The sequence below is a fragment of the Chinchilla lanigera genome, unplaced genomic scaffold (genome assembly GCF_000276665.1).
Source record: "Chinchilla lanigera isolate Chin_1 unplaced genomic scaffold, ChiLan1.0 scaffold00036, whole genome shotgun sequence".
NCBI lineage: Eukaryota > Metazoa > Chordata > Mammalia > Rodentia > Chinchillidae > Chinchilla > Chinchilla lanigera.
The window spans coordinates 7,907,418-7,929,458 of record NW_004955437.1 but is presented as its reverse complement, the minus strand read 5'-3'; the positions used below and the strand labels follow the sequence as shown (position 1 = coordinate 7,929,458).

At 54.7% G+C, this 22,041-nt stretch overlaps 1 long non-coding RNA gene across 3 annotated transcripts in view; it reads left to right on the top strand.

Annotated features, from left to right (window-relative positions):
• The window catches only part of LOC102018027, an 18,978-nt gene extending 2,033 nt beyond the window's left edge, over positions 1 to 16,945 (top strand). For all 3 annotated transcript variants that reach the window (XR_001235116.1, XR_001235115.1, XR_001235114.1), the window contains 3 exons: positions 8,127 to 8,204; positions 14,070 to 15,348; positions 15,420 to 16,945. This is a non-coding gene — a long non-coding RNA (uncharacterized LOC102018027). The remainder of the gene's footprint in view (positions 1 to 8,126; positions 8,205 to 14,069; positions 15,349 to 15,419) is intronic.
• Positions 16,946 to 22,041: the final 5,096 nt, after the last annotated feature.

Genomic DNA, 22,041 nt, shown 5'->3' with positions numbered 1-22,041 from the left:
CCATCCATCCATCCATCCATCCATCCATCCATCCATCCATCCATTCATCCACCCACCCACCCATCCATCCAAGCATCAATCCAGGAAGTGTCTTTAAGGTCCTTGGTGTGCCCAGCCTGGGTGAGGCCCTGGGATAGGCCAGGACATGCAGAGTAAGGCCAGGGCCAGCAGTCAGGAGACTCAGCCATCAGCAGGCCTGCTCTGGGTTGGCTGTGTGGCCCTACATGAGCCTCAGTTCTCCCAACTGTAGAAGATAGACCATCCCTCCCTGCATGCTTCATGAATTAGAGGATCATATGAGACAGCCCCACCAGATACCCGCAAAGTGTCTGACCCAGGGACCAGAGTTAACACATGAAGGAAGGGCTCCCAGACTCCCCGACCTTCTGTTTCAGTCCTGGTCTCCTGGTCTTGGTGGGGCCCCATGGGACCGTCTGGCTCCCAGCCTTCCCAAGTTGGCTTCCTTCCTATTCGCGTATCCCAGTGAGGGCTCCCCCTTGTGGCGATGCCTAGACTAACTGGTATCAGGGCTTTCTGAGGGAGAGAAACATTTGTTGTGGACCAGGAAAAGGAAAGACTAGAAGGCGAGGGTGGAAGCTTGGGAGAGGAGCAGGCGAACAGAGAAGGGAAGGGAATCCTCGGACAGAATGCCAGGCTGGAAGAGGCGGGGACTTCCCACCCCATGTTATAGACGAGGAAACTGAGGTTCAGGAATTAGAGGCGGATCTCGACTGAGGTGGCCACGCCTGGCCCTGCTGGTGCTTGCTCCACAACTCAAGCGTCGCTTGCATTATGCAGGCCAGCGAACAAATGGTGCGGGTCCCAGAGTCCCTGTGCGTGCGGCAGCGTGACCCCGGGGACGTCTGTTCACACAGCGTTCACTCCCGGGGCCAGGATTCCCGGATGTCAGAGACTGTATCCAGAGCGAACGCGCAGCCTCAGACCAGATGCATTGGGAGCCAGAGAGCAGAGACAGCTCACTTGAGAGGATGGGGTTGCTTGAGGGTTACTGAGGGTTACTTGCAGGCCCAAGATGACCAACTCAGCCAGAGGGGCGCGCGTGGGTATGTGCTTGCATGCGTGCGAGTTTGTGTGTGTGCATGTGTGTGCGCACGCGCTTGTGCACAGTTGCGCGTATGGAGCACTGTGTCTAAGTGAGACCAAGTCACCAAGCGATTAGCCCAAGCTCAGGAAGAAATGAGGGAAAGACCACTGCAGTGCATATAAAAGGCCCTCACTAGATCACATTACCTGTCCAGAAACTGCCTAATGGGTTTTTGTTAGACAGGCTGTTGCTAATTCAGAGTGGCCTTGAACTCACTGGGTAGCCCTGGATGGCCTCACACTCACCAAGATCTTCCTGCCTCAGCCTCCCAAGTGCTAGGATTACAGACATGTGCCACCGTGCCTGGCTATAGCCTTGTATTTTTGGAGCTGGTTTCAGAGTGAGCTTTACCCAGCCCCAGGTCTCCTGCTCTGCCCTGGTGATCTCTCCAGGCTGCCTTGGGCCCTGCAGCCTGGGCCTTGGCTCTGTGGGTAAGGTCAGGGGAGGACAGGATAGAGCGCACAGCAGCCAGGCAGCAGAGGGCAGGGCAAGGGGCGGCCCAGCTGGAGCTGAGGGGCTTCCACATGGTCTTCTCTCTGGCCGGCTGGTGGAAGTCTGCTCCCCACAGTGAGCTCGGGGGCCCCTGGGAAAATGTAGTGGTGCTGTCGTGGTGAGGGAGGCCCTGGACTGCGGGAGGAGCCCTGGGCTGTGAGCTGCAGTGTGCTCAGTGAGACCCAGCCTGGTACAGAGCAGGGGTGGCATTGCGGGCTCTGAGGTGGGCTGCCTGGGGTTCACTGCCAGCTTCCACTGGATAGATCTGTGACCTTGGCTTCGCCTTTCTGACCTTCAGTGCTTTCTTTCTTTCTTTCTTTCTTTCTTTCTCTCTTTCTTTCTCTTTCTGTCTTTCTTTTCCTTTCTTTTCCGCAGTGCTGGGGGTAGAATCCAGGGTCTTGTATACATTAGGTGAGCATCTACCGCTAAGCTACATCCCCAGCCCTTTTAATTTAATTTTTAAAATTTTGACACAGGGTCTTGCTAAGTTGCTTATACTGACCTTGCACTTGTGACCTTCCTGCCTCAGCTTCCCAAATAGCTGGGATTATAGGCACGCCTATAAGCCAGTGCCTGGCTTGAGCCTTTGTTTTCTTATCAGTGAAGTGGGGAATAATGGTACCTACCCAGAGATGTTGGAAGCATTAAATAAAGGAAACAGGGAACTAAGGAAAATGCCAGGTTCATAGTAAGTGCTCAATAAACAGCACTGAGTAGGAGGAGGAAGGCACCTTCTGTCTGAGTCGTGTGTGTTTACATGGCTGACTCACATACTAGAGCACCTGGATCCTGGAATCCTAAAATCTCTCTGGCGCTGAGATTATTCTGTGGTTCTAGGGACTGAAGCCTGGAGAATTTCGTACTGGGTGGGGGACCCCAAGGCCAAAGCTTGTGGCTCACATCTTGGTGTCTGAGGGTATCTTGGGACAAGCTGCAGGGCCCTGAGGGTCCTGGCCTGTCCCACGCAGCCTGTGTCTTGTGGTTGTGTTTGCGGGAGGAGAGAGGCTCTCATTAGGGCAGGCAGGGAGAGCTGTTTGCCCATCGTGTTTACCAAGCTGCGCTGAATTATGACTGAACGCCCAGGTCTGGCTGCAGGCAATTGTCTAAATCATTTAGGGGTTGACAAGGAGGGGAGGGAGGGGACATGGGAGTTGGAGGGAGAGTGTTCCTGTAATTCTTCAGTCTGAGGTACATTAAGGAGCCATAAGCCATGTCGAGAGCTTGAATTACATTAGAGAGATTATCCTGTTACAGCTCATAATCCTGGATAATATACCGTCTTGGAGCACACCTGCCCGGGATAAATCTCACCTGTAACCGCCTGACTCCGGGGACCAGGGATGCTGAGGTCACTGGCAGGGCCATCAGAGTGGTCACGGCCTGGAGAGATGCACCTGGAAGCTCCATTGTAGTCCTGAGTCACCTCCACGCCCTGACCTCTGCCCTGACCTCTGCCCTGACCTCTGCCCTGGCCTGGAGGGAGGATGTTGCTGAGAGCCTTAACCTTCTCCACAGCCCTGCACGGGGCCTGGCTGCCATGCGCCGGCCCTGCTCCTGCCCACCTCCCACCGCTCCCGAGACGGCTGACTGAACTCTGTCCCTGTCTCCTGCCTCCTCTCTCTGAATGCCTTCCCTGCCCCTGGCACACCCATCCCAGCATGGCTTTCTGGTTGCTGAGACAAAATACTCCACACTCACAGCTTAGAGAATGAGCAGTTTATTTTGGCTCACAGCTTTCGGAAGGTTCAGTCCATGGTCAGCTGGCTCCAGGGCAGAAAGACAGGGGACCGCAGGGGACAGCTGCCCCCTCACAGCAGCCAGGAGGCAGGGAGAAAAGGGAGGAGCAGAGAACAAGGACGTACCCTGCCGCCTCACATCCCTGGGAACCCACCCCTTCCAACCAGGCCCCACTTCTGAAGGTGAGATTTTGGGGGGACACCTTAGTTCCAAGCCATGACACGGCATGGCCCATGGAGTTGTCTCTGAGAAGCCACACGATGTCTGTGATCTGAGAGCTCTGTCCTGTGTCATGCATGGAACTGACTTCTCTTTCTCCAAACTGCCACATCATTCCTGCACTGGTTTGCTGCACACTGGGGGATATCACCAGCCACAGGGCTGACTCTGTCCTGGTACGTCGCAGGGTGACAGGTTACCACACCTTCCAGGTCCGATCTCAACGTCTTCAGGGCACAGTCCTCCCAGCAATCTTTTTTCTTTTTCTTTTTAGAATCTTTTTGAGACAGGGTTTCGCTATGCAGTTCAGGCTGGCCTTGAGCTCACTTTGTAGCCCAGGCTGGTCTCAAACTCGCAGCGATCCTCCTGCCTCAGCCTCCTGAGTGCGCGGATTACAGGTGTGTGCCACCATGCCCAGGTTTTGCATTTTTTTTTTCCTCCCAGCAATCTTATGACATTCTCTGGGTGGCGTGGTGAGCTCTTTCCAGCCCCAGCTGTCTCCATTGCAGACAGGTGTCACTTCTCTCTCTAGGGAAGCCTGGCTATAGCTGGATTCCTGCTGTGCAGTCCTGCTATGGCGCTGTGAGGCAGCCCAAGATCCATCTATCTGGGCTCTGCCCTATTCCTGCTACCTGATTTCCCCCAATTCCTAGGCCAGATGTGCCTCTACCTAGGGACACATGGGGGACACAGTTCTGGGCCTCCTGGAGCTTCTACCAACTGATGTCCCTCAAGAGCTTCCACAGACATCACTTTTCTGGTGTCACTGAGAGCTGGGCACTGGGTCACGCTGTGGCCCGATTGACCTCCTGAACTCCCTGCCGGTCTTATGAGGTCACTGAGACACAATTTCTGTTTTATATATGAGAATGCTGAGACTTAGAGGACCGATAAAAAAATATGGTATGTTTAGATAAAACGTTTGTTACAGTAAAAGACACATTGGCAAGAATCCCCCCTCACGGCCTCCCCCTTGCTTTGAACACATTCATCTCATTATTCTTGTGGCTTTCTGAAGCAGTTCTGGAAGTCTTCTTTCATGACGGTCTTTACAAGACCAGTAAGTGCTGCTTCTGAGCGGCAGAAAGGCAGCCTCATAACAACATAATGCTGTCCTCACCCACCTTACTCACTGGATCTGGCACTGTGTGACTTCTGGCTCTTCCCCAAAGTCAAAATGATCATGAAAAGAAAACATTTTGAATCAACTCAGGACATCAAAGCAGCCAGGCCAGCATAACTAAAGGCACTCAATGTGTCTTTTACAGTAAAAAACAAACAAATATATTTTTATAAGATCTTATATAGTGCTACAGACCCACCCCTGGTCCAGGGCAGAAGCAGCCCTAGAACCCGTGTTCCAGAGCAAGTGAACTTAACCCTCAATGCCACACTGGCTTCTTACGGTGATGGTAGTACCGACTTCCTCCCCAGCTCTGTGTCCACAATGCCAGCTCTAGCACCCTACTTTTTGCAGCCTTGGATATGCTCTGCATTGCAGGTGGCTCTGTTTCATAGGTTCCTCCCCTCTGTCTCATCAGGGCTCACCCAGAGATGGGTCCATAGCAGTGCCATTGTCCTCATCATTTATCCATGGAATCCTGGTGTGTCAGGGCTGGCAGGTGCCTGAGTGTTTTATATGTGAGACATATATATATTTACCTGTGTGGTTTTCCAACCAGAACATAGGAGTTCTAGTGAGAAATCAGATCAATGGGGGGAGGTGGTGTCCAGACGCCACCCACTTCAGCCAGCTTCCTGCCCTGGACTCCTGCTGCACTCTGGGAAACAGTTGCCCACTTGTGTCCTCCATGGTGCATGGCAGGAAGGGACACTGAAGTTCTGGACACTGAGGATCAGCTGTTCAGCCCACGAGGACCTTGTACCTTCATCACTAACTGAGGATGTACCATGGCTACAACTCGCTTTCCCCAAGAACTGAGCGTTGCAGACCTGGGCCCGACCTGGGCTCCCATTCGCCTACACAAAACTGTGGGATCCTGAGCGAGTCCATCACAGAACCTTCATATCTCTCCTTCTCCTCTCAGAAGAATAATGGTAGGACCTATTGGTTTTAGTTTTCTGTCACTGTGTAAGAAACTACCCTGGAACCCAGATGCTAGGAGCCAGTGTGATGGCACCTCTCTTGGGTGACAGCTGGCTGGGCTCAGCTGGGCGGTTCTTCTCGTGGCCGCTCCATAGCTGCAGTCAGATGGGGCTGGGCTGGAGCCGTTTGCAGGGCTGATCCAGGTGCCAGGCAGCCCAGGAGGTCTGTGTCCATGTGGGCTTTGTGCTCCTTCCACAGCAGCTTGGAGCCACCCAGAGGCTCGTGTGGAACTCCCAGGCCTTCTTAACACTTAGGCCCAGGAGCATGCAGGTCCCTGTCTGTAGCATTTGACTGGTTAAAGACTAAAAGAGAAGGAAAATAAACTCCACCTCCCAGCGGAGCAATGACAAAATCTGTAGTCACCTTTAAGCCGCCACAGCCTGTGACCTTGAACACAGAAATGACTCTGTCTGGTTGTTTTCTATCAGTTCCCATCTCTGAGGAGTGAAGGCCCCAGCCTATGGGAAGCATGGTGCCTAGTGCATAGTAAGCGCTTCCACTTCAGCCAGCACATGTTTTATTTCTAACCCACACGCCCACCACTGTGCTAGAAATGGGGCCTGGGGGTGGTGGGGGCGCCTCATGGCAAACACGGTCTGTACCCCTGATAATAAATAATCTAGGTCATGAGATAAAATTAACACACACAGAGATCAGAGTGCTAATTCAAGGGCTTGCATAATGAGGGAGCGCATGAGGAGGGCAGGTAATGTGCACTTGTGGAAGCCGGGGGACAGGGACTGGACGTGGGGCTGGGGCGGTGAAGCCTTCTAGGAAGGAGGGGGCCCTTGAAGGACATCGTGGCCTAACGGTTAGAGCCTCACTTCCGGGGCTGAGCTCTGTTGCGGGGTCTCAGTGCCGCTGCTGCCTGGATATGTCCTTGTGGCCTTCGCAAGTTGCTTAGCCTCTTCTGCCTCAGTTTCTTTCCTGAGAAGTGCAGCTCACCAGGTGGGAGTGAGGAGTAAGTGACTGATTGCCTACAAGGCAACCACAGCGTGCTGGGCACATTATTGGTACCCAGCGGAGAGTGAACGTCACCATCCCCAGGGAGAAGGGCCTGGGCGGGGTGGGGGAGGAGGGACAGAAGTCTCTGGGTGATAGCACCAGTGACAGCAGTGCAAGGCAGGAAGATGTGCATGTCTTGCTCAGGCCCAGGATGACAGCAGCTTTGTTGGGGGGCAAGGTGGTTCTGGGGGCAACAGGAACCAAGGCAGAGAGCCAGAACCCATCCTGGAGTTGCTCGGACTTGATCCTGGCAGGCCTAGGGGAGCCCCTGACCATCTCTCACCAGGAGAGTCCCGGGCAGTTGCAAGCGGGTGTCTTTGAGACAGAGGAGGTGTAGGAGGCTGTGACACAGGGCGCGGTCCAGGCTGCAGGGCCCCTGCCTCCTGCCTCTCCACTTGTTAAGGCTGCCAGGTGTCTTCGGCCCTGGTGCCCTCTCCTTCCTCCTGGGGGGCGTGACACTCACACAGCCGGGAAGCCCAGGGCTGCCCATCTTGCAGATGCACTTATGCTGCCCGGGGTCGCCCACCTGATAGGAGGAGCGCTGGGAATTTGGCCATGGCCCAAACCAGGCTTCAGGCTGAGGGTGGCAGACGTAGGGCCCTGGTACTGACTGCATGTGTGTGTGTGTGTGTGTGTGTGTGTGTGTGTGTGAGACAGAGAGAGAGAGAGAGAGACAGAGAGAGACAGAGAGACAGACAGACAGACAGAGGAACCATGCATGTGAGACTGTGTCCATCTCTGAGACAGCCTGTTTGTACTTGTGTGTATAAAACTGTCTGACCAAGATGAGAGTGGGAGAGCTGTGTGTCTTTCTTTGAGAAACAGCTGTCCCCTCAAGCAAGGGATGGTGCCATTGGATAGAGCAGGGAAGTAGCATTAGAGTGTCGGTGCCATGTTAGCAAATGAACTGTCCTGTGCGCAGTGCCCTGCACCCAGGCTTCTGACCCTGAGGAGGTCCCACCCCAGGCCACCTGTGGTGCTCAGAGCTCCATAGAAGTGGGGTGGTGCCGCCACAGATCAGGTAGACCCGCCAGGACGCCCCGCCCCTCGGTCCCTCCTTTACCGAGAGCTTAACCATGGCAGGCCCAGGGTTTAGGGCCAAGGGCGGTGGCTCCCTGAACCCCCGCTGTGGAAGAGTGGGTGGGCAGGTGACACCTTTGGTTAATGTGGAGAATCAGGGAACAAGAGAGCCCAGGCCCTGTGCTCTCGCTGGTTTCCTCTGCTCAGCTCTCCATGCGCCTGCCTGGACTCGCAGAGGCCTGTGTCCCAACCCCAGGTCCACCTCTTTTGTGCGCGGCACCTGCAGCAGTGCTGTGACGAAGGTCCCGGGGACGGTCACCGCTGGGCTGTCGGGAGGGATACATGGATGGAAGCGTGGCCTAAAGGCCCGGCAGAAGCATTTTCTCACTCTTCTTCACCTTGGTTCTTTTCCCTTCTCCTTCTTCCTTTATTCATTTAAAGGCCATTTCCTGCGTTTCCCCTGCATCCTTTGGGCCATAGAGGAGAGACAGGGGCAGAGCCTGTCCCAGCCCCCAGGCGGTGAGTTTTCCAGGGGAGCAGGGGCATGTAATGGGAGCCATAGAAGTTTTTTTTTTTTTTTTTAATAGAAGGTTTCTGAGCAGGGGGCGGGACCTGGGGCGCCGTGTGTGCACACACATGTGTGCATGCGTGTGCGTGTGTGTAAGTGGGGCCGCCGAGCCTCTGTCGACCCCAGCAGCCCCTCCCACTCCCCCGTCTTCCTCCTCTCCCCTCTCCTCGCCCTGACGCCCCCTCCCCCTCCCGCTCCATCTCGCTCCCCTCCGACTCCCCCTGCGGCTGCCAGCTGCCAGCCGCTGACGTCTCCTTTCATGTTTGGGGCTGAGCAGGCTTTGAATGTTCGTTTGATTCCGTTAAGATAATAGCTGGTTCACTGTCAGATGCGGGCTGATCAGTTAAAGCCTTAATCACTGCCTGTCTCCTGCGCCGCACTTATTTTTTAAGAGATTAATCCCTGCAGCCCTGCTCCGCCGGCTAACATTCAGCATGGAAAAAAAAAAAAAAAAGAAAGGCAAGGTTTGTGTTCTCTGTGTTATTATTATTGTCATTGTCACCCTGGTTTTTCTGCTTGCGAGCTCCCTCCCTCTGGCCTTTCTCTTCCGTCCCTCTGGTTCCCCAGCCCCCAACTCACTTGTACATTTGTCTGCCCCCCCCATGTGGCTCTCCGTAGTGGGCGATCTGTCCACATACAGGTACAGTGTGGGCAGCGTGAGCGCCCGTACTCACCCTCCCTGGCCCTCTGGCCATCTGGGTGCCTTGAGCACTGTGGGGGTTCAGGACACAGGGTGGGTACGTGCAGCCTAGGGCAGCGGAGAGGCAGTGGTGTGCCCTGGGCAGGGGCCTCCTTTGAAGTCAGACCCGCCTGCCCCTCCCTGGAGATATTCACATGCTGGGTGTCCCAAGGACGCAGCCTCCGCTTCCATATCTGTAAAATGGGTGTCTGAACGCTCACCACAGGGAGGCTGAGGCAGGGGGATCACTGAGAGTTCAAGGCCAACCTGGGCTACATGTAGTGAGACCCTATCACAGAAAGAAAGAAGGAAAGAAAAAAAGAAAGAAAGAAAGAAAGAAAAAGAAAGAGAAAAAGAAAGAACACTGGGAACAGAGCAGGGGCTCTGTATTATTCCTGTTCCCGGCTCCCCACTCCCAGATTCCATGGGAAGATCTCTGGAGGCCCAGAGTCCCTCGATAAAGATGTGGTGTCCCCTCCGGCCGCAGCGCAGACCCTGTCCCCTTGTTACCGTCCAGCATACAAGCTGAAGGTTTGCTTCCATAGTTTGTAGTCAGAGTTCCAGTTTGACAGTGAAAAGCAGCTCAGAGACCGAGTGCAGCCCTGAAGGACACAAGTAGGCCAGGGCTCTGAGAAGGTGCAGACTCAGCCTGGGCAGCGCGGCCAGGCACAGCATGGCTGGACCTGACTTCTGACCAACATTGCCTCGCCAGTTACTAGGGCCCCGCCCTGGACGATAGAGACAGGGCCAGGCTGTGCCAAGCTGGGTGTGGCCATGGGTGGCATAGACCTGTTCCTGACCCAGGAGTAGTACTTATATTACTTAGTTTCTGGTCACTGGGACAAAATACCTGACAGGCGAAACTTAGAGGGGGAGAGGTCTCTTTGCCCAGGCAGAACTAGGCCTAGAAGGACTCCTAGGCCGGCCGCTGGGAATGCTGGTCTAATTTCCAGGTGAGGGCAGGCAGCATGGTATGGGCTCGGTGAGACGCCATGCAGGGCCAGGAGCTGCCTGCATGCTTGGTCTACATGGAGGAGCCAGAGAAATGTGCAAGACGGAGGTCGCAGCTGCAGGGACAGGTGTGGGCGGGGGAGGGAGGACTTTCTACCTTTGGGGCGTGGGAGCTTGAATTTATAGGCTTCTTGTCTCAGTCTTCCAGAGTGCTGGGACTACGGGTGTGTGTACACCACCATATCCTCCCTTCCTGGCCATTAGAGCTCTTCTGGTTGGAAGTGTTGGGTGAGTCCCTTAGCCTCTGGGGCTCAGTTTCCTCTTAACACTAGGACTGACCACAGCAGGCGTAGCACTTGGTGTTGGTGACCATGCAGCTCAGATGTCTCATTGCCCTGCCCTGGGCTGGGTGCCAGCGGCCCAGAGCTGGGCCAGACGAGAACCCTGCTGCAGTGGATGCTCAGAGAGTGCGGGCCAGACCAGTGGTCCAGCCGCAGGCAGGAGGGACAGCCTCCCGGAACAGGGGGCCTGCGAGCCTCATGAGGGTGTTCTGCTCACTGCCTGATCCCCAGTGCCCGGCGCAGCCAGGGAAGGCGGAGGCTCCACCACTCCTTGCTGAGAGGACAGTGGAGCAGCACCTGAGCCTGCTCTGAAAGCAGGAAGAGGATGCAAATTCCCTGCCTGGGCTCAGGGATTAGATGGGAGCCCAGGGCTCCCTGGCTAATCTAGGAATCCAGGGACATCGGGGGCCTGCGTGGGGCTGGGGAGGAGGAGGAGGAGAAGGAGGATGGCTCGGCAGGGGTGGAACAGCCGGGGGTGGGTCCCAGTCTGCCTGGAGCGGGGGCTGGGAAGGGCAGAGGGGGCTGCAATCTTCGACCCGTGGGGGCAGCCGGGGTTAATGGTGTGACATCCCACGCAGTCCGCCCAGGGGTTTCTGATGCCTTTTCTAATTTGGTGAGGCAGAAGATGAGAAGGCAGGGAGAGGAGTTTTTCCTCTCGCAGGTTATTATCCTGCCAGCTCCCCCGGTGCCAGGGGAGGGAGTCCTTGTGTTCCAGAAGAAAGGAAGCAGGGCCTGGCATTCTGGATGGGGGCCCCGGGGAGCGGGGCGGGAGCCAGGCTGGAGCAAATAAAATGGATGCTATTAATGGACCTGGGGCTGGCAAATGGGAGCAGCACCAGGTGGCGGTGGGAAGAGGGGGCTTCCTGGAAGTGGAACTCACGGGGGGTGGGGGCCGAGGCTGCTCCCTCGAAGGGGCCCAGCGGTGCCCTTTTCTGGAAAAGAAGGGCACGGCCTGGCCGTGCGGTGACCCTTGCTCCACTCTGGGCCTGCGGCTGCCTCTGCACGAAGCTCAGCTCCCCAGGGAAAGCCCAGCGCCCGTGCTATCCCTGAACCCCATCTCTGGAGAATTCTGTCCCCTACCTGGCCCTGCGTCCAGGGTAACCTGGGGAACAAGAGAGAGAGAGAGAGAGAGAGAGAGAGAGAGAGAGAGAGAGAGAAGGAGGGGGCAGAGAAGAGGAGGAGGAAGGGAAGGAAGCACAAGGGAAGAAGGGGGTAGAGCAGAAGAGGGAGGTCATCGAGCTCAGGTCCCCGGCACTGAACCGGGGATAGGCAGGCAATGACACAGTGCTGGACCTGGGGCCTTGGCAAGGGGCTGGGGCACAGCCAGGGGGCCCAGGCCTGGTGTGAAGCCCACAGGCTTCGAGGGGCACTGGCACCTGAGTAGCATCCTCTTCTCCACCCCTCTGACAGTAGCCCCCAGCCTGCTGTGAGGGATTTAATGTTTTGAGCTGCATTTGACACGGCTGCTGCTGCTTTTTTTTTTTTTTATACTAGGAATCGAACTCAGGACCTTGCGCTTGCCAGGCACGCGCTTGTGCTGCTGAGCTATATCCCTGGCCCTTGACATGGCTTCTAAAGCCCTGTTTCTTTACGTTTTTCCCTTCAGTACTGAAGGTTGAACCCAGGGCCTTTGCACTGAGCTGAATCCCCAGGCCATTTATTTATTTATTTATTTATTTATTTATTTATTTATTTATTTATTTATTTGTCTTTTTGAGACAGGGTCTCGATATGCAGTTCAGGCTGGCCTTGAGCTCACTTTGTAGCCCAGGATGGTCTCGAACTCACAAATGATCCTCCTGCCTCAGCCTCCCTAGTGCTGGGATTACAGGTTTGTGCCACCATGCCCGGCTCCAGGCCATTTATTATCGTTCGTTTGAGACAAGATCTTGCTAAGTTGCCCAGACCAGGCAATTTGCAATCCTCCTGCCTCAGCCTCCCTGAGGACTGGGATTATAGGTGTGCACCACCATGCCTGTAAGCCTGAGTTGTTTTCTTTTGAAGGCGGTGCCCCTGACTTCCTTGTTTCTGCAGCCCCAGGATCTGGCTATGCAGAGTCACAGAGGGGCCCTAGTGCTGCCACCCCCTTGCCTTGATCAGCCCCGTCGAGGTCGTGAAAAGCCCAGAGGCTGAGAATGCTGGGCCCTAGCTCTCCCTGACCAGCAACTAGCTCAGGACCCTAGGAGGCGTGCTACTTCCCCGTGAGCCTCAGTTTCCGCAGTGTGCTGAGCGCTGAGCGGATGCTTTCCCAGGTCCTGCTGGGAGCTGTGTGCTCTGTTGACCTGCTGAGGTCTCCATGGCTCCTCAGAGGGTCCTGCACCATCATAGCTGCAGCTGGACGGGTAAGAGAGCCATGCAGACAGATGGAGCTGCTGAGGAAGGGATCTAGGAGTGCTGGGGGAGGGAAGCGCTGGCCCACAGTGCCCGCTGGGTGGTCTGCCTGCTTTGGGAGAGGAAGGTGCCAGGCCTGGGGTCAGCCACAAGGTCTTGGCAGTGGTGACCTCTAGGGCATTCTGGTTTATTTCATTGTATTTTATTTTATTTTTCAGACAGGGTCTCCCCATACAGTTCAGGATGACCTTGAGCTTACTTTGTAGCCCAAGTTGGCTTGAACTCACAACGATCCCCTCCTGCCTCAGCCTCCCAAGTACCGGGATTACAGGAGTGAGCCACCACACCCGGCTCTCTAGGGCATTCTAGAATGGGCATATCCTGTCTGCACCAGTGGGCATCTAACATTTAAATCACCTCCAGGAGCTCATTTTTAACAGCCCTGAAATGGGCTGGGTGTGGAGGCGCATGTCTGTAATCCCAGCACAGAGGAGGCTGAGGCAGGAGGATCACCACAAGTTTGAGGCTAGCCTGGGCTACATAGTGAGTTCAAGGCCAGCCTGAACTACACAGTGAGACTCTGCCTCAAAAACAAATAAACAAGCAAACAAACGGCAAACAAGCTATCATGTCTCTTCACAGTAGCCCACCCTACACTGTAGAGTATATTTTTCTCTCCCTTTTTCCTACTGTTGGCCTAAACTTCCCCTGCAGAGCCTGTTTTTTTCTATCTTTAATAAATGTGAAACTTTGAAAAACACAGCAAAACAAAAACAAAAAACATAGCCCCCAATGATTACCATGGTAATAAATAACAACAAAATAATGATAGTGGTTAGAAAAGAATGAAATTGTTCTTTTACTCCACTCTGTATAATCAGATCAGTAGATAATTAAATAAAATACTGCTGTATAAGAAAGGGCAAAGGAGGGGATGGGGGTTTAGCTCAGCGGCACCAAGCCTGCCTGGCAAGTGCAAGATTGTGAGTTCGATTCCAAAAAAAAAAAAAAAAAAAAAAAAAAAGAAAAGAAAGGGCAAAAGAACCTGGCATGGTGGCCCATTCCTGTCATCCCAGTACTCTGGTAGGCTGAGGCAGGCGGATTGCAAGCTCAAGCCCAATCTGGGCAATTTAGCGATCACTGTGCGGCACTGTTGTTTTGAACCTGATGGATGAAATTGATGCAGAGATACCAGAGCCAGCTTCAGGATCTGGGACTGGTACTGACTCGCCTTGACCTGAACTCGGCTGAGTGCCTCCCTTGTGGTCTGAGCTGATGGATTCGAAAGAGCTCTTCATGTGGACTATACAGTGGGTGGGGCACACTCTTCTCCCGCCCATCTGTGGGAGTCACCCGGATGTGCTAATATGCAGCTCAGCTAGATTCCAGGGTCTCTCTGTGTAGCCCAGGCTGGCCTTGAACTCTCTGTGATCCTCCTGCCTCAGCCTCCCGAGCGCTGGGATTACAGGTGTTCGCCACCACAGCTGGCTTAGCATCTTCCTTACACGTGGCAGATGATGTAGACCTATCTGACTGTGTTGGACCCAGCTCGCTCTCCAGGCCTTGGACATCTGTCTCCCACGGCGACACAGTAGGACAGGGATTCTCACTGCAGGTGACTGTGTCCCGCTCACCCCAGGACATGTGGTGATTCCTGGGGGTATTTGTGGTTATCACAACTGAGAAGGGGGTGCATAAACGTGGCCCCGGCGTCGGGTGGTAGAGGTCAGGAATGGGGCTAGGCGCCCTGTCGTGCAGAGTGCAGTCCCTTAATAAAGATTTGTCCAGCCTGAATTCAGATTCCTGCTTTAGAAGCCCGGAGCTGGGCCATGGCTTTTCTTCCATGGGCTGCAGAAATGCCTGACAGCCCAGCTGTTCCTGAGCGCCCCACCTCGCAGTGCCCTCAGGGTCCTGGCCGTTCCTCAGGGTGGCTGGGAGGAGGGGCTTGGAGGAGCCACGTTCCAGCTGTGCCTGGCACTGCTGTCACTGGTACATGACAGGGGGCACGTGCCCCTCCGCCCCTCGGTTCCTTATCTGTAGAGTAGAAGTTAATGGAACTCACTCGGGCTGTGGTGAGGACCAGCGGAAGTCACGGCTGCAGAGGTGACTACGACTGTGAGTGAGGGGGTAGGAGGTGTGGGGTGGGGAATCTGCAGGCCTCAGCCCTCGGGTCCCTAAGATGCATCTGTGTCGTGGGAGAGGGGCCAACCTGCTGCTCCTCTCCTTTCTCCCTGAACTTCAAGAAAGGGAGGGACAAGGGGGAACTGCAGAGCCCCGGCTGAGGCCCAGAGCAGTGGGCGGACAGCGCAGAGTCCAGGAAGCCCTAGGGGCGAGCTGTGGGCTCCTTCCCACCCAGCCTGGGTGCCACCTCCCCAGACAGTAGCAATTATCAAAATCAAACAGTTGACATCAATTACCGCGGTTGGAGAGGGGACCGGCTGCACGGGTGTCTCTGCTTTGCATATCTTAATGGGGACTGACAGATGCTGACCCACAGGGGCGCCGGCCTTCCCAGCTCTCAGCTGTTCATGTGGCACCAATTTTCAGAGCCAAATGACTGCCAGGGCCCGATGTGTGCAGGGTGGACCTATGTCCCCAAGGCAGAGCTGTTTGTGCCTCCGGAGTGCTAGAGGACACCTGAGTGCCTGCTGGGATGGCTGAGGGTACATGGGGACCCTGGTCCTGGGAAGCACCTGCCTGGAGACACGTGTGTGTATAGATGGCGCTCCGGTGCAGCCTGCCCGCAGATGCAAGGTCTCACCCTTGCGCCCAAGCCCCGGAGGTGTTGTGAAGGTAAATCTCCCACCAGAGGGAAAGATTTTCATTCTATCTCTCGCTCTCTCACTCTGTCTTCTTTTTGACAGGGTCACGCCATGTACTGCAGGCTGGGCTTGAATTCACTATGTGTATCCCAGGCTGGCCAAGTCTTGATCCTCCTGTCTCAGCCTCCTGGGTGCCGGGATTACAGGCCTATGACACCAGGCCTGGCTGGACCAGGAGGCTCTGCAGAGGGAAGTCCAGAGATGAAAAGCCAGGTTCCAGTCACAGCACAGTTGGGATTGGAATTGGGATCTTCAAGCAGTGAGATACCAGCTTCCAGGAACCCACTTGGCCCTTCTGCCCCGGCACAGTGCCACAGGGCCTCTCGGGTCCCCTCCTTGCCCCCAGGCCTTCCCTGAGCCTTGTGCCAGGTAGCACCTGGCTCCCCGGAGTCTCTCAGCCGGGGACCCTGCCATCTGCAGCCAACTCCTCTCATCCCCCACAGGAGATGGGTGACTTTAAGAAGGCTCTTTCCATCGTCCCCCCGGCAGAGTACATCCCTGGTGCTTCCGTCACCCCTCACCCTGTCACCCCAACCCTGGCCCCTTGGAACAGGCCTACCTGTAACCTTGTGAAAACCTTTTCTGGAAGCAGCTCCTTCTTCCCTTCCCAGGGGAGGGTGGGCGTTTCCCATATTTGACGTAAAACCAGATTGCACAGCGGAGCTGGTGTTGGTCAGTTCTGTGGGGTCATCCCAAACCCGCACCTACTGGACACCGCTGCATGCCCGGGCGGGGCTCCATCCTGAGGATGCCAGTCCGCTGGCGGAGTTGGACTCACTGTCAAGCCGCGGAACCAGCGGTCCCAGCCCTGCTTCCAGCCTGGGCGTCTCCATCAGAAGCACAGCTCCTGTGAGGAAATGCTGCGCAGGTTCTGGCTGTGCCTCTTTGGAGTCCTGACTCAGATCTCGTGACCCTGAATCCGGATCCCAGGCTCATCCTTTAAGCTTTCAGGCATTGCTGTTGGTTTATTAGGGTACTTAGTCCTGAGATCCAGGAAGCTGGCACCGAGCCCTTACTTGGGACCAAGGGGCAGCAGGCATCCTGTCCCCAGATCCCGGGTGGCTGCATTAGTCACTGTCCCTGCCTTGCATATCACGCGGCCCTGGCAGATACAGCCTGATGCTGAGGGAGGTGGGTGAGATTTGGCTTCAAGGGTGGAGGTTAGGGGAGCCCCTGGTCCCATGGTGCGCTGGCTGCTGTGCCTCGCCCGATTGGTCAGTCCTGGCTGCCCCAGGGTGACGCTTCCCGTAGACTGAGGAGGGTGGAGAACGGGTGCCGTGTCAGCCAGGATTCCTGGGGATTCCTAGGGATTAACAATCAGACACAAGCAGCCCTGTTTTCCCCTCCGCCCTCTTCTCCACCCAGCCCCGAGAAAAAGAAAAATCCGTTGGAAACGAATCCCCCCCGCCACCCGCTTCTCCTCCTGCTCTCACCAATTTAAAAGAAAAATAAAATACATTCCAGGAACCAGGACGGCTGCAGAGCAACTCAAACCAGAAAATGCTTAAAGATGTTTTAATGACTTAAACACAGGGGCTGGTTTGTGCCTAAGTTTCCACATTAAAAGAAAAAAAAAAGCAAATTCAATATTAAATATCCTGCCTGCCCTTTCTCTGGTCCTCTCCCTGCCCCGCCTGGTTCTCGGAGCCTCTGGCCCAGCACCCCACACCCCACACCCCACACCCCACACCCTGCACCCCACACCCTGCACCCGGCCTTCAGCTGCGGGTTATTAGCACCCGGCGTGAACAGAGACCAGGCCCCTCCATAAAGTTTATATTCACATTCCAAAAAAGAAAAAACAAGGACGGGGAGAAAAACAACACCCTAGGTACGGCCCCACCGCTCGGGCATGCAGAGGCGCCTCCGCCCCCAGCCCAGGCCGGGAGGAGCTGTTAACTAGCAGCTGACAGACGTTTACAGCGGGAATTAGCCCCTCGTTTGGCTTGGGATTAGCCCAAATCTTCGTCTCCTTACTTCTCTGCCTTCCCTCACCGAGGGCTTGGGGTGCTGGAGATCTGTCTCTGGGGGCCTGGCCGGCAGGGGTTGGAAGGCGCAAGGAGACTGAAATGGCTTGGAAATTGGGGGATACGGGGCTCCAGGCAGGGCAGCAAGAGGCCAGCGGGAGGACTGTGACTTTCCCCAGTGTCTGTCGGACGGAGCAGCCTGGACCGTACCTGGAGACACCTCAGAGATGGGTCCCGGGGTGCCAAGCCCTGGGGATAACCAAGTCAAGCTGTGGATTGAGCCCTTTTTGATTTAATCCTCCTAGAAAGCCCTAGGATTTACAGATGAGCATGGCGAGGTTAGAGAGGGAACATAAACAACTTCCCAAGGGCCCAGCAGATGAGTAGGAGAGCCGGGATGGGAGCCCGTGATGAGGCGCTCCGGACTCTGTACCTGCGGGTCACAGCGGCTCCCGTGCTGACCCCACATGGGTTACTACTGGATCATCGCTATTTCCGTTCGCACAGTGCTGTGGTCTGCATGGCGGAGCCCACCGAAATTCAGGTGCTGGGGCCTTTGGGGTGCTGAGGCCACAAGGGCAGAGCTCTCATGAGCTCAGCACCTTAGGAAGAGGCTGCTTGTCTGGTCCGCCGCCCCACCGCGTGAGGACCCAGGAGGAAGGCGCCATGCCTGAGGTGGAGAGCAAGCTGTCGCCCTGAGCCTGCGCCTGCCTTGGTGTTGGGCTTCGTGGCCTCCGGGGCTGTGGGCAACCAGACCCAGAGGATCCCCGACCTGGCGGGGCTTCACAGGGTGTGATCTCCCCAGGAGGCAGCTGGTGTTTCCCAGGCGGCCTTCAGAGAGAGGATGTCAGCATCTGTCTGGAGCAGAGGGGCTGGGGCCTTACAGCTGCCCAGATGTTTGGCCTCCCAGGAGCTCGGCTCTGCAGAGGTGGCGCCAGCTGTTTATGGCCTCTTCTCCTCTGGGGTGGCTCTCGGGGGCTGTGCTGCCACCCAGGGTCAGCCCAGCTAGGAAACTGTCTTGGAATTCTAGAGTGCTCCAAAATCCTTTTCTTTCTTTCTTTCACTTTTTTTTTTTTTAAAAAGTAATGCTGGGAATTGAACCATGCATGCTAGGCAAGTGTTCCACCACTGGGCTACACCCCGTCCCTTTTATTTTATTTTATTTTATTTTATTCTATTCTACCTTATTTTATTTTATTCTATTCTACTTTATTTTATTTTATTTTATTTTGAGACAAAGTCACTAAATTGCCCAGGCTGGGGTTAAACTTACCATCTCCTGCCTCAGCCTCCCAGGGTGCTGGGATTACAGGTGAGTGCTGGCCAGTACTCCTGTCGGAAATCTGAGGAAAATTTGAGGCATGTGGAATACTTACCCTTGAAGCACGCTTTGCAAGTGAAATGGCTCTGTCAGTTTAGGAATGTAAGTGCTTGGCATATAACTTGGTTTGCTTATAAAGTCTTCATCTGGGTGTATTTTGAAATTTGAGGCCAGAGACAGGGAGAACTTGAAATTTCAAGGAGAACTTCTAACCCCTTGACTTGGAGAGACAAATACAAGGTGTGCTGTTAATTTTTTGTCTTCTTGTGTGGATTGGCACAGGTGTGGCTTTTGAGGGGGGGTCAGAGCTGGCCCTCACAGAAGGGACCCCCCCCCTCAGGGGACAAGGCAGGCAGAGTTAGGGCGGCCCGGGGTGGGGTTTCCTAGGGATGTGGAAGGAGAAGGAGCCTGACTTTGTGCAGAGGGTGACCCACTACCCTCAAGCCAAGTCACCCCTCCCTGGCTGAGACTGAAGTCTCCATGTCCCCTTGTTCTGTTCATCTACCTTCCACCTTCTGGGGCTTTTGTCCTGGAGGAGGGGGTCCCCTTTAAGTGTCCCAAGAGCGCCCAGGGCTCAGTTTATTCCAACCAATACTTAGGAGCCTCCAGGGACAGATACCTTAGAACCAGGCTCTGCTCGGCAGGAGCCAGATGCAGACCAGTGCAGAGGATGACAACTGCTTTTCTGCTGGGAGTTTCTGTGTGCCAGGCACTGTGACCAGCGATGGATATAACACATTAACATTTTTGAGGCTGGGAATTTAGCTCAGTGGCACAGCGCCTGCCTGGCAAGCACAAGATCATGAGTTCGGTTCCCGGTACTGGGGGAAAAAAACCAAAAACAAACAAAAGAACATTTTAATCCTTCCAACAACCCCAAGACGTGAATCTTGTTTAACAGCTCTCACTGCTGTTGAAACTGAGGCATAGATCGATCAGCTAACTTGCTCAAGATCAGCGGGAATTTGGACAGGCAATCTGTGCCCGAGTCTGGGCTTTTTACCCACTCCACAAAGGGGGCCTCAGTGGGCTACATGACATTGGGAATGAAGAAACCATCTAGAGCTGGACGCAGCTGTGCATGCCTGTAATCCCAGCACTCAGGGAGGATGAGGCAGGAGGATCTAGAATTCAAACCTAGGCTGGGCCACTTAGGGATTTAGTGAGCCCCTGTCTCAAAAATTAAAAATAAAAAAAGGCTACTGAGGATGTAGCTCATTGTGAAGGCCCTCCCCCCCCCCCACACGATCTGAAACAGAAGAGCAAGAGACTTTTCCTTTCAGTTTTACTTTCTGTGTCTATTTATAACCTGCCTAACCCCGTGGGGGGTTTTGGGCTGCATCCCCCCCGCCTCGGTCCTGCCGCACCCCCACCATGCTCACCACTGGGTAGCCTGCCTCAGTTCACACCCGCAGTCTCCTGTCTCACGCGAACACATTTCTCAGAGCTGGTGATCGCGCGAGCCGGACGCCGGGCCCATCACTGACAGCGCACAGTGCTCCCCTCCACTCCGCAAAGGGCCTGGCTTGAATTATGAATTAGAGGGTCCTGCGAGTCAGCGCATGCGCAGGAAACACAACCGCAGCGCAGCCTTCGGTCTAGACGGCGCTGAATTATGAATGACCGCATGACAGTCATCTTTCTCTCTCCTAATGATAACCCAGAGAAGCAGGCAGACACCCCGGCAGAGGCAGCGCAGGGTAGGACTGGCCTCTCCAGCTGCGCGGCCAGGGGCTCTTGGCAGTTGTGGGTCCTTCCATGATGCGTAGGTGGCAGCTGCCATGTGTCCCCCCTCCACCCCCTCCTCCCGCTCCCAAGTGGAGCCTGACGTCTGTCCTAGAGTCCTGGTTGGTCTGGGTGATTTACTTCACCAGCAGAATGTGACAGAAGGCACACAGGAAGCCACACGGCTTCTTTGGTATTGAGGCAATAAATTGTGCACTAGGATATTTGGATAGATGTGTAATGATCACATTACAGGGTGATCAGCGTGTCTATCAGCGTCAATGTTCATAATTTCTTTGTGGTGCAAACATTTAGGATCATCACGTCTAGGTTTTCGGAACGCACTGTTAACTCCCTTCACCCATGTTTTCCTGTGTTCCTGTAACATTGTACCCACTTATTAACCTCTTCCCATCTGTGGTGGACTGACAGTTGGTGGTCATCTTGTAACACCCAGCTGAACTGAACCAGCGCGGTGCTGGGTGTAGGGGGCCCACCTGAGGATTGTTGCTGGCAGCATAAGAGCCTGAACTGGAGAGGAAGAAGTTTAGAAGCTGTTGGGAGCTGTTGGTGCTGTTGGTTTTCCTGGAGTTGCTGTTGGTTCTCTTGGAGGACCTTGTCTTGCTGGCTTTCTTGATGAACTTGGCTGTTGTCATTGTTGAAGGAGCTCAGGACCTTGGTGTCCCTAGGAATGGCTATGGTTCATTTTAGCGGAGCTCTGGTCCTTGCTTTGAGCATCGCTTTCTGGCTCTGGAGGGGAAGATGGTGCACTGCTTCTTGGAGAAGTTTGTCTCGTTGGCTTTGCTAAGAGGAGTGTGATTGTTCTCATCGCTGGAGGAGCTCAGGACTTCACTGTCACTGAGGACGGCTGTGGTACTTTTCAGGGGAGCTCTGGTTCTTGCTTTGAGTGTTGCTCCCTGGTTCCAGTGCAGATCCCTCAGCCTGCTAGCACAGATCCTTCATCCCGCTGGCACAGACTTTCTAGCTTCTACCTTTGGGCCTTCCTAGCGCAGATCTGTGAAACAGGCCTGCATGAGGCATTGTTGTGGACCCTTGGCCTCCAGTTGGACTCATGGGGGGCATTGTTATAGGCTCTAGGTCTTCAGCTGGCCTCATGCGGGACATTATTGCAGGATCCAAGCCCTCTGCTAGATTCTTCGGTCTTTAGTGTGTGGACAGATTTCCCACACTCTCTTTGTATATGACTCTTTGGGTGACTATTATAACATCATCTTATAATTAAGTATCCTGTATTGTATTGTTTCCCCTGGTGAAACCTCTTAACTATAACACCATCCCTCCCTCCCTCCTATCTGCCTCAGCCTCTGCTATCAGGGTTTCCCAGCTTCTATGAGATCCACTTTTCAGGTTTCCATGGATAAATGAGGCAGCACTGCTTTTCTGTGCTTAGCTTATTTTCTGAAACCTCATGTTCTGCAGCTTCACCCATGTTGTTGCAAATGACAGGCCTCACCTTTTTTATGTCTGAATAGTATTCCATTGTGCCACTGGAAGCTATCACCTTTTCTTTTTCCATGTTTCTGCTCTGAAGACTGTCACTGCTTGTGGCGTTTGTGGATTTTGGGTATAACCAAGCCACAAGGACTGATTTCAAACTACCAGTGGTATCACACTGATTCACACAAATTTC